Genomic DNA, 19,033 nt, shown 5'->3' on the forward strand with positions numbered 1-19,033 from the left:
GGAAGAGGCCCTCTTGGTGTGCATCAGGTGCCATGTGTCAGATGTTCTTGAAAGAGAACTTGTGAAGTTGTATCTTTATTCCAGTCCCAATGACAGAACAATAGAGTTGAATCCAGCAAAGAAACAAATGATCTTTTAAAAACAACTGGATAAACATCAAATTTATAACATCTGTTTATAAAGCTAATGTGTAAACATGTTTGAGGTAAAAGCTATAGCTGAATATTTATGGTCAGGGGGAAATGTCCATGCCATATTATTAAATAAATACAGCAACCTACAAAGTAATATGTAAATAATATTTGGGGGAAGCTGTACATGTAACTTGAGTATATAAAAATATGGGAAGGATTCATCAAAATGTTGATCTTTTGGCAATAAGAGAAAAGGTGTATTTCCCTTGATTTTCTATGCTTTAAAGTTTTTTTTTGTTGTTGCATTGAGGATTTTATATCAAAATGTTGTATACATAAATCATTTGATAGAACTAAACAACTCAAAATTGGAATCATGCACAAGAGAAGCATATATCTGCATTTGGGCAACGGTTACAGAAAAGTAGTCACCTGACACTTTTAGAGTCATAATTTCATTTGGAATTGGAATTTTATATTGTTAAAAAATAAAATGTATCTAGAATCAACATGTTTGCCTTCCCCAAATGAGAAGGAAAGTATCTGTAACACCTATTTTAGGCAAAATAAAGTTATATCCTGTTCAGTCTGGTGTCCTTTGCTAATAGGTATTGTAATGAAACAAAAAAAATGAATATGCATTATTTTCTGATTTTCTCATTCTCAAAAGTGCTATCAAGCACATTTTGTGGACCTCCCTGGCTTTTCTTATTTCAGAACACCAGATGGACATGGAAACACAGTGTTTCCATGAAACATTTACTCCTCCTACTCAAGATTTGTGCTGACAGATTCTACTCCACAAGTTCCCTTAAATTGCATTATAGCCAAGGCCATTATGGAACTAACCCATTGCCAGCAAATGCAATGGGTGGTAACTTATCAGAATGGAAACTAAGCTACTGAAACTGAATCAGGATTCTCAGAATGTTAATTCGTATTTTATATATATAATATATATATATGTTATACATATATTGTATTTATAAATATGTTATATATATATGTTATACACAGAGACACACATACACAGCATTGTCATGTAACCCTTGATTTTGCTACATATTAAGACTGAGTCTCCTTTTGTTAATTGTAACTTTTTGGTGCAGGAAGGTACTCCTGGGGATAATTTAATCTGACCCTCTTATTTTCAGATGCAGAAATTAAGAACTTTAAAGGTTAATTATTTGCCAGAGCCCACAACCAGTTAATGGCAGAGTCTGGTTTAGAAATCATGAAGCTTGACTCCTAGACAGGGAGCTAGTAGGTAAGTGCTGCCCTGACTGCAAGTTAAACACTCCTGGAATCACTGAGGTACCATTTCATAAACTATTACTTTAAGTTATTAAGGCTCTTTATTCCTTAGCATCTAAGAAGCAATTTCAGCAGTGACGCCCTAATAGGCCTTGAGCGTTAGTGGAGCTCCCCCAAGTCCCCATTTGGTCTTTGAGAGAAGTTCACCAGCAAGGATAAGGTATTTAGTTCATTGTGTCCAAAGTAGCACAAAACACTGTATATTTTGAAAAAAATATATATCATCCTGCAAATGAGTACTTCTGAAAGCAACCCTAACACAAAGAGATGGTTTGTGTATCTCAGAAATACAAAGGGTGATAGCTTCTTTCCTTCGTGGAATTATTAAAAATCAATCCATCACTATTATCCTTTCCTTTTCCCAGTGAATGGGAGTGTCTGAATTGTCCCAGTCTGAGTGAGTGTGGATGGGGGTGTGACTATGCCCTGTGATGGAAGGGCATCCTGACCAGGGTGAGGTTCCACCCTGTGCTCTGAGCTGCCAGGAGATGCTCTGGCCACCTGAGACCCGCAACTGGAATCAGCGGGTTGGAAAATAATTAGTTTACTTATTTTTATTAATCTTTCCTAAATGTATGTATAGCTCACATTTATTTCAATATTTAATATTAGAAGTGTTTTGCGTTCTTATTTAGAAGTTTGGTGATGTTTTTGTCATCATAAATATGTCATAGGTGCTTAATTTTTGTTTATATCAATTAACCTATGGTGGAATTCGTTTTGTAATACATCATTTTGCTTAAAGTTGCAGTTTCTAAGACCCTATTGACAACCTTAAGTGAGAACGTACTGTGCTTACTTTTGTGTGTGGTGTGGTGAGAAAGACTAATTGCATGCTGTCATGGGAGGTGGCTGTATCTGGTTCCTTTTGAGTCACTTGCTCTCTGAGACGTTGCCTTTTTTCTCTTAGGTTAAGTGATACTTGGCTCTAACCAACCTTTCTGGTTTCTTAATGATTACAGTCTCCCGTTTATTTGAAGTCTCATCTTTAAGAACGATTTGATTTAGTCCCATCTTCTTTTCCCTTTCCTTACTTTGTAACCTGGTCATTCCTAAACTGGCCACTAAAACTTTAATCTTTTAGACGAAGCTACTTTACTCTTCTTTCATTCTCACACTTCTGTTCTTGCTCTAATTTCAAAATTCACTCCTTTTTTACCACAAAACAATCAAGTTTCCCCTGTAAAATCTAAGCAAAATTGATTCCTAGAGCTATTTTCCAAACTACAGCCTGCTTACATTCCTTCTCAGCCTATCAATGATCATAAAAGTTGCATTGACTTAATTCTGTTTCTGAGTCCAAAAGATGATGTATTTCTAGTCCCCTTTCCCTCGTGTTGGTAAAACATCTTGTAATGGATTCCAAATGCTACAGACTGAATTATACCTCCCCAAATTTATATGTTGAAGCCATAACACCTAATGTAACTGTATTTGTAGTAAGGAAGTAATTTAGGTTCGATAAGGTCACAAGGGTAGAGCCCTGATCCTATAGGATGAGTGTCTTTGTAAGAAGAGACATCGGAGCTCTCTCTCTCCATCATATAAGGACACAGAGAGAAGGTGACCTGTCTGCAAGCCAGAAAGAGGGCTTTCAGCACAATCAAATCTGCTGGACTTTGATCTTGGACTTCTAGTCACAGAACTGTGAGAAAATAAATTTCTGTTGTTTAAGCCAGGAAACTTATAATATTTTGTTATAACAGCCCAAGCTGATTAATACAAAATTCTGGGTTACTGGTAAATAAAACATATATAGAGCATATGAAATTAAAATGCTAGAATCAATGTGAGGCCACTACTGACAAATTTAAGAGGTCAGCCCTTCTATAGTCCCTTCTTGACCCTGGATAAAGTTCAAAAGGGAATAAAGCAGAATACAGTTTGGACTCACAACCAAAATGCCATCTATGTCTGGCCTGGCATATTTAGAATCTCATGCATTAGGGATCTGAGAGCCATGTGAATCTTATCTTTACAGTATAAACTTTTGGCCTGTAGTTCTAGATGAGAATGAAAATAGAGAAAAATGGATCCCACCCACCAGGGCCAAAAAGAGAAAAAAAACTTGTAAGATGATACGATTTATTTCCTGATATTTTAATCCCTATCTCAGCTGGACTTGGGTATAGGAGCTGCAGCCTCCTGTACCCAGTGAGTCATTTTTTTCTACAGCAGTGTGAACGGGCTGTGCGTAAGACCCACAGGGCCTTGGCTTGTCCGTTGCCTTACAGACTCATCACCATAGTGGCGTCAGGAAGCTGAACATATTCATGTGGTATTTGTTCACCAAATCTTGTGGCCATGTCAAACTTTCCAAGAACCATGTATTAGGTTTTCAATGTACTAAATAATCAAACTCCTCTCCATTTCTAAGAACTAATTATAAAGAAATAATCAGCATGAGATTTTAATAAGAAGCATATTTGACAATTCAAATGTCCAACAAAATATAAAGAGTATATACACATTAATATGTTAATAATTATCACAGTATAGTGAATTTTTGTGTATTTTCCTGGATTTGCCAAATTTTATATATTGAACACATTAATTTAACCTGTGTTTTTTGAATAAGAACATAAGATGCCTAGAAAAAAAGTCATTAAAATCTTTGGTACATTTTCTTCATCATGTACCTTCTGTTGCCAGAATTGAGTTCAAACACTCTGCCTCCAATGGTTTTGACAAACAGCTTGAAAAGCTCTTTACTTGGTCTTAGGAAAACAATGGACTATCTGTGTCTGGCCAGATATATGGCTATGATTATAAGGTCATCTTCTCTTAAAAGAAAGGCTGCTTAACTGAGTTAAAAGGCTATTCACAAGCATGTCGTAAGTGGACACAACTGTTTTGAAGCTATTTTGGCAATTGATGCTAAATTATTTTCTGTCACATGTTTTTGACTTAGAAATAAGTGAGAAAAACAATACACAAACAAAAACAAGGGAATGGGGAGCTTAACAACATTTCTAATTTTTTAAATTTATTGACTCACTTATCCAATAATTATTCATATAGGACTGAGGAAGCAAAGATGACCAGTATTCTATGCATGTCCTCAAATAATGTACATTCTGATAAATACCAATATGCATGTAAACAACTGCACAACAATGAAATAGGTGCTAGAATAGACTATGAAAATAGATACCAAATGCTATGGGAGAAGTGAGAGAATGACAAATTATAAATGTAGGACAAATTGTGTACAGCTTTTTCTTTCTTTCCTGTGTTTTGGATAATAATGCAGTGGGCAGAAAGCCGGCTTGCTGCAGTTTGGTCAGGATATAGAATACACTCTGAATTGTGTCCTGCTATGTAGCACGGCAGGTCTAGAGAAGGCAAACATTATGACTGCGGAGGTTTAGACTTCCAAGTGGTGGCTTTGAGTCCGCCACTTCCTAGCACCATCAGTAATGCTTTTGGTAAACTGAAGACAGACATTCTCTGTTTCTTCTTGACAGTCTAATTATCAATGCTCAGATTCTTTTTTGTATATGGATGATCTGCTTTTTCTTCTTGAAAGCTGAAGAAGATGAGGAAGAAACCAGGCAGGGAACTTAGGGAGGAGCAAGCCAGGTAGAGAGCATTGGCAAGTGCAAAGTGCTCAGGCTCCCTCTCGGCATACAACCTAACATGGGCTGTTGGATTTCTTCCTATAAACCACCTTCTGAGAAGTACTTCATCAAACAGGCTTCCCTGAGCCTTATATATAAAATAGTGACTAAACCTTGCACAGCACCCCCTGTCCCCTTGCCTTTCTTAATTTTTCACTCCATCATGTTCACCGCCTGACGTTTATTTTTGCATTTGTCTGTTTCCCTCTGTTAGAATGTAGCTCCTTGAAGGACAGGGACTTTGTCTTCTTTGTTTACTGCTATATTCCCCATGTCTAGACTGTTCTTGCATGTAGCAGATTTTCAGTAAATGTATGCTGAATGAATGAATAGATGGAGGGCCAGTATAAGTGCAAGGCTACCATACTGTTTTTTCACAGTGTATAAGGCATACATTTTGTGAAGTTCTGCTGTATTAAATTGGGACCTTTCCAACTCCTGTATCTGACTCTTTCCCATAATAAAATTAACGGGATGCAGAAGAACTGCAGTCCTCAGCATGTACTCTTATCTAAGCTTTCTCTACTTCTGCTTCTTCTCATAGTATTTTAATTTGGGGACTTAATTTCCCAGGATGCAGTGCACCATTGGAAATCTCTCCCTATTGCTTTTTTGGGAGTTGTCTCTAAATGAATATAGAAATATCAGGATAGTTGTTCAAACAGCAGCAATTCCAAAGAAAAGGAACAGCCCCTCAGTTTCCTGGTTTGTAAACAATTCTTGCTTAAGTCAGGAGCCATTCAGTTGAAGAGGAATTTAGTTTCTTTCTATTTTCTTTATTTTTTTTTTTTTTTATTTTTTTTTATTTATTTTTTTTTTTATTAATTAGTTTCAGGTGCACAAGACAAAGCAAAACTTAGACATTTATCATTTATATCCCTCACATCTATTTTCTTTTTAGATGGGAAGAATAACTTGATTTCCTAAGACAAAGGATGATTAAGGTATTGATTGCATTTCTTAATTAGTGGAAATTTCACCCTGGTTCTAACAAAAGACTATTAAAATTTTTAATGTTATATGTTTTCATTACTTCATCATTTATTTTTCTGTTCTCACAGGTATGTTTTCTAGACAATATACTGAGTTGTGTTATAATCCATTAACTAGACGATTTTTTAACCCTGATGTCAAAAATTACTAGGCTCTACCTAAGGTAGAGGCCACTTATATCTATGAGGTTGGACAATTAAGTTCACGAACTCATCCTAGAAAAAGTGCTACTTACCTCATTGCTGAATATCACTATGGTCACCTTTGAAGCACTCCCCTTGGGAAGCTATGCACCAATGTCAGTGCCTAGTCTATCCTTCAAAGCAATTTTGGAACTCTTTTTCTGGAATGGCCATCAGAGCTGTCATCGTATTACCTTTGAGGTCCTGAATGTCATCAAAATGTCTTCCATTCAATATTTCCTTTACCTCTGGTAAAGAAATAAATCATTGGAGGCCAGATCAGGTGACTAAGGAGGGTATTCCAATACAGTTATTTGTTTACTGGCTAAAAACTCCCTCACAGACAGTGCTGTGTGAGCTGGTACATTATCGTGAGGCAAGAGCCATGAATTGTTAACAAAAAGTTCAGGTTGTCTAATTTTTTCACGCAGCCTTTTTAGCACTTCCAAATAGTAAACTTGGTTAACTGTTTGTCCAGTTGGTACAAATTCATAATGAATAATCCCTCTGATATCAAAAAAGGTTAGCAACATCATTGCAACAAGTTCACAAACTTAACTGTCAGACCTTGTTTATCTATATCTATATCTGTATCTGTATCTGTATCTGTATCTGTATCTGTATCTGTATCTGTATCTGTATCTATATCTATATCTATCATCTATATCTATATCTGTGTATCTATATCATCATCTATATCTATATGTATATATTACTTTTTAAACTTACCTGTGAGTAAGTTGACCATAGATCCCAGTTTGCCCCTGACAATCTGGTTTATGCTTGTTGTTTTACCAAGATAATAAATAACACACTTTTTCACTCTCAAAAACATCCAAGTTTGGATGATAAATTATATAGTCACTTTACCTTTAGAACAAGTACTAGATATGTAATTTTATGTGGGAAAAGTCAAGCTCAGAGAACTTAACCTATGCAAGGTTTATAAGTACAGTTGACCCTTGAACATCGTAGGTGTGAATAGTACTGGTCCATTTATATGCAGATTTTTTTCAATAAACACTGTAAATGTATTTTCTCTTCCTTATGATTTTAATAATATTTTCTTTTCTTTAGTTTACTTTATTGTAAGAATACAGTCTATATGACATGTAACACACAAAATATGTGTTAATCAACTGTTTGTGTTGTCAGTTAGGCTTCCAGCCAACAGTAAGCTATTGTTGTTAAGTGTTGGGGGAGTCAAAAGTTATACATGGATTATTTGACTGTGCAGGGCAGTTGGCAGCCCTAAGCCCCACAGTTCAAGGGACAATTGTATTGGAATCATAATGGAATCAGTGCACTTAGGTGTACTAGGTGTGAAAATTAAGTTAGCGATGTTGTTGCAATGATGTTGCTAACCTTTTTTGATATCAGATGGATTATGCATTATGAATTTGTACCAACTGGACAAACAGTTAACCAAGTTTACTATTTGGAAGTGCTGAAAAGACTGTGTGAAAAAGTTAGATGATCTGAACTTTTCACCCACAATGCATGGCTCTTGCATCACAACAATGTACCAGCTCACACAGCACTGTCTGTGAGGGAGTTTTTAGCCAGTAAACAAGAAACTGTATTGGACCACCTTCCCTACTCACCTGATCTGACCCCCGATGACTTGTTTCTTTACTTGAAGATAAAGGAAGTATTGGAAGGAAGACATTTAGATGACATTCAGGACCTCAAGGGTAGTACGACAACAGCTCTGATGCCTATTCCAGAAAAAGTTCCAAAATTGCTTTGAAGGGTGGACTAGGCACTGACATCGGTGCATAACTTCCCAAGAGGAGTACTTTGAAGGTGACCATAGTGATATTCAGTAATGAGCTGTGTAGCACTTTTTCTAAGATGAATTCACAAACTTAATTGTCCTACCTCATATTTGCTGTCTTAATTACTTTACCACCAAACATCTATTGCATTTAAATAGAAAATCATCTTAAGCTCTTCCCTTCTTCTTACCTTCTACATCTAATCAATCATTAACTCCAGTAGATGTGATCTCTTTAACCTCTTTTATCTATCCACTTTTAGGCAATTCATATATAATAACAAGTACAAATTTTTGCCTGCTAGTGTCAGGTGTGTTACTAAATATCCTTATTCTTGTAGAACTAAACTAAATTCTGATATAATCTTCCATTCTGCCTGGTTTCAGAAACTAAAGAGTTTCTTTCCCACCATTATCTTTTCTCAGGGTTTCCTCTACCTACTGCTAAATGGTTAAGATGGAGCTAAGTAATCTGGTTGAAGTTGTATCCTTACCATGTTGGTATCAGCTTGATGTCCTTGTCTCATTTGCCCTTTGGTCATGAGCCCATACTGGTGATTGCTGGGCTGTCCCTTGTTTAAGAATATGAAGCCTCTTGAAATCCACTTGTTCTGTCACATCTGTGCTGTCCTGGACAAGCGAAAAATGAGTAAATTCTCCAGCAACTCCAGAGACTATGAGAAACTTCAATTTTATGCCCTCCTTGGTGCACAATTTACCCTCCATATTGTGAGGGAGAGATGGCTGCTGGATGATTGTCCGAAGCTGTCTGAGGCTCATTTCTACAGACACATTGCATGGACATTTCTTCTGCTCCTGGACTGACAATTGGAATGTGGAAATATTGATACCTCCCTGAGCTTTGCAGGTACATTCTGCTAAACCACGTGAATTCTTACAAACATGCAAGTCCCTGAACGTCAGTCTCGGTGGGAAGGGTTTTGTCGGTTTCTTCATTGAGCTCCACAAATAAATAAGCTCACTTTGCTTTGCTTTTTTTTTTTTTTCCTTTTTTTTTTTTTTCTCTTCTCCTAAAACCATTGAATCTTCATCTGGGTTTTGAGGGGGTACCAAAGGTGGTAAAGAAGACAGGGAAAATGATAAACTTTTTATTACACATTCTACATTTCTTTTCTATATCAAGAGCTACTTTTTTTCTTCAATGCAATGTATTTTATCTGATCTCCAAATAAGATAGCATTTAACTCAGTTACTTAGAATAGAAGAAAGGATCATAAACTACCGAAAACAAAAAGAATGCATTCAGATATTAAAATCCTATCTTATTCCAAGAGTATCAGTCAGAGTTTTGAATTACAAGTATCAGAAACCATCTCTAGCTGATTTACGCAGAAAAGGAATTTTTTAAAAGGCTATTTGAAAATCTCATAACATCATCAGATAAGATGAAAAATAGGCTTGGTAAAGAAGAAAGAACAATTTTGCAGCCAGAATCCCAGGCAAAACCATTTTAACTGAAATAGCTTTTGCTGTGTAATGAATCATTCCAAATTTTAGTGGCAACCATTTGTTTAGCTTACAATTTTGTGGTTTGACAATTTGGACTGGGCTCCTTCACGGGTCTGTTATCAGCTGCCAGAGACCTAGGTTGTTCTGCTTCTGGTGGTTGGCTGACACAATAGGGCTACATAATTCTCATCAACCAACTGGCTAACACAGGCTCATCTATATTGCTGCTCAACAGGGTTCCAAGAGACTAAAAAGTGTGCCATTCTTTTGATTTTACAGAAGACACATAATTTTCATCCACCTTGACTCATGTGATGTAGCAGATTCCCAAATGCAATCTAGGATTTAATACGCTGAATTTAAACAACTTCAATTAATTAGGATAGATTTACCCTCCTCAAGTGGAGATATAATATTCAGTTTCATAATTATAAATGTAATAATGCTTAACCATAACAATATTAATCAATTTATGTGTAATAAGTCTTGTGTCCATTTCTCCATTCATTTGCTTCATATTTAGAGAGTAATGCTGAGCGAAACAAGTCAGACAGAAAAAGCAGAGAACCATGTGATTTCACTGATATGTGGTATATAAACCAAAAACAACAAAAGAACAAGACAAACAAATGAGAAACAGAAACTCATAGACACAGACAATAGTTTAGTGGTTGCCAGAGGGTAAGGGGGGCGGGGGGTGGGGGGTGGGAGATGAGGGTAAGGGGGATCGAATATATGGTGATGGAAGGAGAACTGACTCTGGGTGATGAACACACAATGGGATTTATAGATGATGTAATACAGAATTGTACACCTGAAATCTATGTAATTTTACTAACAATTGTCACCCCAATAAATTTAATAAAATAAAATTTAAAAATAAAAAAAAATAAAAAATAAAAGTACTTTAGCATTTAAAGTACTTTAATGGCACAAACACATAGGTTTTTATTTGAAGTTAATGGACAAACTCCAAAAATAAATAATTTCTAATTTTATAGAGTTCTTTTTACTCCTGTATCATATAAATTTCACTTGATAAACAAAATGCTTCCAAGTGAATGAATAAAGTACAGTTTACAGTCATTTGCTGTATCTTGGCAATACATTTTGATACACTTATAAGAAATTGAGAAAACAAATGACTATAATGTCTAATTAACAAATCATTTTTCAAGACAGACAAAATTCTTTCTACATAAAATTTAAAATCAAAACATGAAGTTCCTCTAAGAGATATTTTGGATTTTGGGGGGGGGGCTTCACAGAAAATTGACAAGTTTGTATTATTAGCATCGTACTCCATAAACATGGTATAACTCTCCATTTATTTAGACCTTCAATTTCTTCTATTAAGATGTTTTAGCTTTTACCGTAGAGGTCTTGTGAAACTAGATTATTTCCTATAGGAACTTAATAACTTTTTATTCAACTGAAAATACAGCTACATCATTTTCTTCTGTTTAAGTTTTTATATGATTCACTATTTTACTTCTTTACACTTTAAAATTTTCAAAATCTTCTGTAAATAGGATGTAATTAATTTTTAAATGTGATGTGTTCGTCAAACTTAGTCAATTTGAACTGATGAAATTATCTATATATAATTATATGTTACATGCATTATGCATTATGTATTATATAGTTATAGCTTCCATTTTCTTATGCACATATTTTGTTCCATGTGAAAAATTTTTCATTTGACATATTTTTCTTACCTCTTTATTTCCTTTTTCAATACAATTAGAGAACCTTAGAATACTGTAGCTCCATTTGACTCTTTCCTAACTTACATGCTGTTTTTATCATTTTTTTCATCCTCATGCTTTCATAAAGTTCTAATCTGCTATTAAACCTATCTATATAATTTTTCAGTTATATGATTTTTAGATAGTTTCTGGTCAAATCTACAAACCTTAGTTCTTTGAAAAAATTTAAGTTTGACTTTTATGTCCATGAAAAGAATAAGTGTACTTATTTGTCTGCTAAATCCAGAGTTCTTTCAGAATTGTTTCTATCTTTTGCTTCACCTGATTCTGGCTCATGTAAACATCTCATTATATGCCTTGTAATTTTAAATGATTTGCTGGCCAATTTTATTTTTAAAAATATTCTTAGATAAAGTTTGTCACTTAGTGTGCTATATCTTCTTCAGAAAGGATTTTGTTTTCTGCTTCCAGTTACCTATGGACACTTAAAGTACAGGACTAAGGTTTAAGGACCTCTGAGCTGCCTTGGTGATCCCCAGAGTAATATCTACGTCCCACTTCCAGAATTCAGTTCTCCGAGGTGTTTGCTCATAGCAGGGATGAATGATGCTAGGTTTCTGCTTTTGGCAGTTACCACATTCAGGCTCTGTACCCCCATCACCAAAAGTCAGCCTCAAAGCTGTTTACCCTAGTTACCCTAGTCCCTTTATTTAAGTATGAGATGCCTTCTCTCCATGGGCAAATTCCCCTGGTATCAACAACTTCAGTTCACCTTTCTATGGTGTTCACTCTTGCAAGTCTAAGATTGGTTATTCCACATTAAATTGTTGGGTGTTTGATGTTATTCAAAGGATATTCTGCATTATGTCTAGCACTTTTACCTGTGCTTAGCAAGAGTCAGTCTGAATCACCCAAATCACCATTACTGGAAGTATCTCTTTTTCATTTATATTATTAATGAATGAAGGTAAGTATCAAATCATAATGGTATTTAGATTCCATTGGACACATATTCTAAAGTGATCTAACAGATTTATGTAACATCAATATTTGCAACGTGCCAAAATTATACCATTTGTAATAATTTAAACTTATGTTAAAATTTAAGATATTAACATAAAATGGACATGGAAAAGTATTTTTATATTATTTTACAGGATATATGAGAAAAAACGTTGAAGGCTAGTATCTCTTTTCTAAGCCTTTAATTTCACATAACTTCCCTTAGTATAGTGTGAACTCATTGAGAATGGAACTGTGCTCATTTACCTCTGTACCCTTAGTGCCTTGTATAGAGAGGTCACTCAGTAAATATTTGTTGAATTATTGAATTTTTATTTTATCCTCAATTTGATCAATTGTACATAGGCAGGTATCCCAAAATGTAATGGTAACCACTTTGAGCACCATTTGTAATTGCAGAAGTCAAACATGACTTGTATTCATCTTTTGTTATCAGTATATATTAATATAGTTTATTCCTCTCTTAAAATGTGTATACATTTTTTGGCACCCACTGTATATACTTTTAAAAATTGTGTTATATATAATGGCAATGAGTAAAAGGTCAGCGATGGAATACACCATTATTTTCATTAAATCTAGTCATTTTCCTTTCTAATTAATACAAGAGTTGATGTCAGTGTTTAAATGACATTAAGATCAAGCTTCCCAAAAAAACATACAATGGAGAAAAGACAGCGTCTTCAATAAATGGTGCTGTCAGAATTGGATAGCCACGTGCAAAAGAATGAAACTGGACTGCTACCTGTCACCTTGTACCAAAATTAATTCAAAATGGATCAAAGACTTAAGCATAAGACCTGACACAATAAACTGCATAGGAGAAAACATAGGTACTAAACTTATGGATCTTGGGTTCAAAGAGCATTTTATGAATATGACTCCAAAGGCAATGGAAGTAAAAGCTAAAATAAACAAATGGGACTATATGAAACTTAAAAGCTTCTGCACAGCAAAAGAAACCATCGACAAAATAAAGAGGCAACCAACTGAATGGGAGAAGATTTTTGCAAACAGTGCCTCCGATAAGGGGCTAATATCCAAAGTATACAAGGAACTCATGCAACTCAATAACAAAAAAACAAACAATCCAATTGAAAAATGGAAAGATGACCTAAAGAGACATTTCTCCAAAGAGGACATACAAATGGCAAATAGACATATGAAAAAATGCTCAACATCACTAATCATCAGAGAAATGCAAATAAAAATCACAGTCAGATATCACCTCACCCCAATCAGAATGGCGATCATCAACAAGACAAATAGAAACAAGTGTTGGAGAGGCTGTGGAGAAAAAGGAACCCTCATACACTGTTGGTGAGAATGCAGACGGGTGCAGCCACTAGGGAAGGCAGTGTGGCGGTTCCTCAAAAAATTACGAATAGAATTACCATGTGATCTAGCAATCCCTCTCCTGGGTATCTACCCAAAAAATCTGAAAATATTTATACATACAGACACATGTGCTCCAATGTTCATTGCAGCTTTATTTACAGTGGCCAAGACATGGAAACAACCAAATTGTCCTTCGATATATGAATGGACAAAGTTGTGGTATATATACACAATGGAATACTATTCAGCGGTAAGAAAAGATGAAATAGGACGATTTGTGACAACATGAATGGATCTTGAGACTATAATGTTAAGCGAAATAAGTCAGACAGAAAAAACAGAGAAGCATATGATTTCACTGATATGTGGTATATAAACCAAAAACAGCAAAAGAACAAGACAAACAAATGAGAAACAAAAACTCATAGACACAGACAATAGTTTAGTGGTTACCAGAGGGTAAAGGGGGAGGGGGGTGGGAGATGAGGGTAAGGGGGATCAAATATATGGTGATGGAAGAACTGACTCTGGGTGGTGAACACACAATGGGATTTATAGATGATGTAATACAGAATTGTACACCTGAAATCTATGTAATTTTACTAACAATTGTCACCCTAATAAACTTAAAAAAATATATACCTCAGGCAGTTCTTCTAGTAAAGGAATGTTTTATGTATTCTGGTTTAAAAACTTACTATTTTGTTAACCATGGATAAAATTATTAACCCCATTAAAATTCAGTTTCTTTAGATTTAAATTGGGGATAATAAAGTATATCTTGGAGTATACCTAAAAAAAAAAAAAAAAAGGAAAGATCAAGCTTCCATCTGTTTTTCCTGAAATATTGGTTAATTTCTTATAATTTACATGCCATTTTAAATAACTTTGAAAGAACTTAACACAGATTGAACAAATTAAAGATATTTGTATAATGTAGCTTTACCATTTTATGACATTTTCAAGTTTAAAATTTTCTCTGAATAACATTTGCAAAGGCAAATGGATGTCTGAAATTTAAATAAAGTATTAAAAATATTAATCTACTGTATGTTATGGCATATTAGGGAATTTTTTTAGTTTCTGTCAAATCTTTTATAAAAATAAACTTTAGACTCTATTTTGTGTTGATGTTATTCCTATGTGTCTGAAGTCATGTCAGAAAATCACTGCTCAGTGAATTTATGTCCTGAAAATGTGACATTAAAGAAACAAGCAGTAGATATTATAGTGGGGCAGAATGTTGTTTGAGAACTCAGTTGCGAGACAGAGTGATGATAAATGGTGTGTAAAGAAAAAATGGTCCATTCTGGAGACAATAAGATCAACCACATCAGAGTACACGCAGAGACTAAAAATGGGAATTAGTGAGAACTAGGATAGATGGAGTGAAGGGAAAGTGTGAAATCTACTGAATATCAGGGTCAGCAAAATTTTCTGTAAAGGCCTGAGAGTAAATATTTTAGGTGTTATGAGCCATATAATGTTTGTCACAGCTCTCAACTGCTACAATAATGTCAAGGCAGCCATGGACAACACAGAAAGAAATGGGTGTGGTTATGTTCCAATAACACTGGTTATAAAGGAAGGCTGGATATGGCCTGTAGGATAGTCATTCACCAAGCACTACTCTAGAGAGTCTGAGGACCCCAGGTGCTAACTTGTTGCTCAAAGTGTTCAGCCCAGGTCCAATGCCAGGGAAGAATCAAAATATTTACTTTTCCTGTGGCATTTTGGCTCCATTTGCTGCCACCCCATGGTTTTCCACAGTCCAGTACAAGTTCACTCACAGCTGCTGAAGTTCTTTCGGTGACTTGGAATCCTGCACAGGCCGCAGCATCCTACTTTGAAACTACCAGGTTGGTGTCTTATTTCCCAATCTCATGCTCATCCAGGGATCCTCAAAGCACAACACCAGGCGAGGGCCAAGTCCAGAAGGATGTCCCACCTTAGTTACATATTCCTCCAGAGCTAGCCCACCCTTAACACCTCTTGGGCCCTATTATTGTGGGTTGGAGTTATCAAACCCTTTCCTTCCAGAAGGTTCCTCTTATGAGTCTTTTTGTCTCTTCCAGCCAGGAGATTTCTTGTTTGGGGCCATCCTATGTCACTTTTATCCAGTAAAATAGGGATCAGAGTTGGGGTCTCTTTCTTCTATAAAGACCCTAGCTTTTTATAAAACTGTTTCATCTCTCAACATACCAATAAGAGATGCTCAAAATTCTTACGTTGGACTAATTATTATACAAATTCTATGTAATAGTGGATAATTACAGAAGAATTGAAAGAACAGGAGTGACTCTGGGCTAATTAAAACAGGTTCTAATTTTGATCATTGCTAGATGGGAGGGGGGTTGGGGGATGGGTGAGAAAGGTGAAGGAATTAGGAACCACAAACTGGTAGTTACAAAATAGTCATGGGGATGTGAAGTGCAGTATGGGGAATATAGTCAATACTGTTGTAAAACTGTATGGTGTTGGATGGGTGCTGGAATTGATGAGGGCACCACTTCATAAGTTGTATGGATGCCTGGCCACTAATATAAAATAGAATCAAATGTCAACCATAAACATTGTATACAGTCACAGGATGTAAAATACAGCATAGGGAACATGATCAATGGTATTGTATTAGCTATTTACAGTGTCAGATGTGTAGTAGACTTGTTGGGGTTATCACTTTGAGTCGTGTAAATTTCTAATGATTATGGTGTTTTGTACACCTGAAACTAATAATAAAAAGTAAATAAATAAAAGGAGATGATAAATGCTGTGCTTGCCTCATCCCATGAACACATCAAAATCACAACTAAATTATAGAACAATCAACCTGGAGAACCATCTGAAGTGTAGCTGAACAGAAATTTTATAACTAAGGATATAAGAAAGAAGCCACGTTGAGACTGGTAGGAGAGGGGGAGATGTGAAACAGGCTGGGCCCACACCCACATGTGACACTTGAAAATCAGGAGAAATATCTCAGCCATAGAGGTTCCCCAAGGAGGAGTGAGGGACCACAGCCCCACACCAGGCTCCCTAGCCTGGAGTACTGGTGTCAGGAAGAGGAGCCCTCACAACATCTGGCTGTGAAAAGCAGTGGGGATTCCAACCCTGGGTGGGACAAAAGACTGCAGGAAATGCACACATCCTCTTAAAGGGCCCACACAGGCATTCACTCTGGGCTCCGGTGGAAGGACAGTGATGTGGGGACATCAGAGACATATGGGAAGAGACTGAGTTTTGCAACTTCAGGGTGAGGAGTAAAGGGACAGTTTCCATTTCCTGTGTGGGGAAATGCAGCCAACAGGTGGGTGCCATCTTTCCTATGTTGAGCACCTCCCCCATGCCCATGGCCAAATCTGAATCTGAATTGGTCTGGTGAGCTCTGCTCACTCCACCCTGGTGACTCACTGAGACTCCACCACACCCAGCCACACAGGAGAAGGCTTTACCAGTGGCTGAACCTTACAAGACCAGCAAGTGGGAGCAGGCCTTGGAGTGCCCTGGCTTTTTTGGGGACTACCCCAGACCTGGTACTGGTGGCAGCCATCCTCTCCCATGTGTTTCCATTTACAGCACAGGCAGCGACAACTGTAGATCACTTTGCAGCTCCTACCAGGTACTTTCCACCTGGTCACAGGCAGGGGCTGACCTGGGCTTGCACCAGAGTCACTCCCAAGAGGCCCCAGAACCAACATACTTGGAGATTGACTTCAGACCACAGCAGAGCACCACCCGATTAGCCTTACAAGTGGCACACCCAAAGGGCGGTATCAGCAGGCACCAGAGCTCACTGGGGCGAATCCTGTTCTGTGGGGTAGGTCCCCCACCTAGCATTCCATAAGCTATGGATGTGGCCAAACCCCACAGCCAGTCAGCCTAAGGTCAACCCCACCCACTTTTGTGCCATCAGCAATCAAGTCTCAACTATAACAGGACGGCATACACAACCCACACAAGGGACAAACCTGGAATGCCCAACTCGGGTGACTGGGGAGACTATGCCATTGGACCCCACAGGACACCTACTACATAAGGCCACTGGTCAAGACTAGAAGACATAGCAGATCTACCTAACACATAGAAAAAAAATACAGAGAGGCAACCAAAATGAGGAAATAAAGAAATACATCCCAAATGAAAGGAGGAAACTCCAGAAAAAGAACCAAACGAAATGGAGGCAAGCAACCTACTAGACACAGAGTTCAAAACAATGGTTATAAGGATGCCCAAAGAACTTAGTGAGAACTTCAACAAAAAGATAGCAAGCACATGAAAAAGACATAGAAACAATAAAAAAAGAACCAGTCAGAAGTGAAGAATACAATAACTGAAATGAAGAATTCACTAGACGTAATCACCAGCAGACTACATGAAACAAAAGATCAAATCAGCAATTTGGAAGACAAGGTAGCATAAAACATCCAATTGGAACAGCAAAAAGAAAAAAGAATCCCAAAAAAGAAGGATAGTTTAAGAGAGTTCTGAGACAACATCAAGCGTAACATTCACATCATAGGGGTAACAGAAGGAGAAGAGAGAAAGCAAAGGATTGAGAACCTATTTGAAGAAATAATAACTGAGCACTTTCCTAACCTGGCGAAAGAAATAGACAATACAAGTACAGGAAGTGCAGAGAGCTCCAAACAAGATGAATTCAAACAGGCCCACACCAAGATACATTATAATTAAAATGGAAAAGTTTAAAGGCAAGAGAGAATCCTAAAAGCAGCAAGAGAAAAGCAGTTAGTTACCTACAGGGGAGCTCCCATAATATTGTCAGCTGATTTCTCAACAGAAATTTTGCAGGCCAGAAGGGATTGGCATGACATATTCAAAGTGATGAAGAGCAAGAACTTACAACTAATATTATTCTACCCATCAAGGCTATCATTTAAAATTGAAGGAAAGATAAAGAGCTACCCAGATTAAAAAAAAAAAAAGCTAAAGGAGTTCATCACCACCAAACCAGTATTGCACAGACTGTTAGAGGGGCTTCTTTAAGATGAAAAGAAAAATCAAAATTATGAATAATAAAATGGCAACAGCTATATCTATATCTATATCTATATCTATATCTATATCTATATCTATATCTATATCTATATCTATCTATATACATATAATATATATATATAACTATTTTCTTTTTTTAATTAAAGTTTATTGGGGTGACAATGGTTAGTAAAATTACATAGGTTTCAGGTGTACAGTTCTGTGTAAATGGATGAAATGCTCCAATCAAAAGGGCTGAATGAATAAGAAAACAAAACCCTTACATATGCTTCCTACAAGAGACACTTCAGATTGAAAGACAAACACAGACAGAAAATAAAGGGATTGCAAAAGATATTTCTTTTTTTTTTTTTTTTTTTTGAAAATCTCTCTTTTTTTTTAATTTTATTTTATTAAATTTATTGGGGTGACAATTATTAGTAAAATTACATAGATTTCAGGTGTACAATTCTGTATT

This window comes from Rhinolophus sinicus, chromosome 7 (genome assembly GCF_057876585.1).
Source record: "Rhinolophus sinicus isolate RSI-liver-muscle chromosome 7, RSI-T2T, whole genome shotgun sequence".
NCBI classification, from domain to species: domain Eukaryota; kingdom Metazoa; phylum Chordata; class Mammalia; order Chiroptera; family Rhinolophidae; genus Rhinolophus; species Rhinolophus sinicus.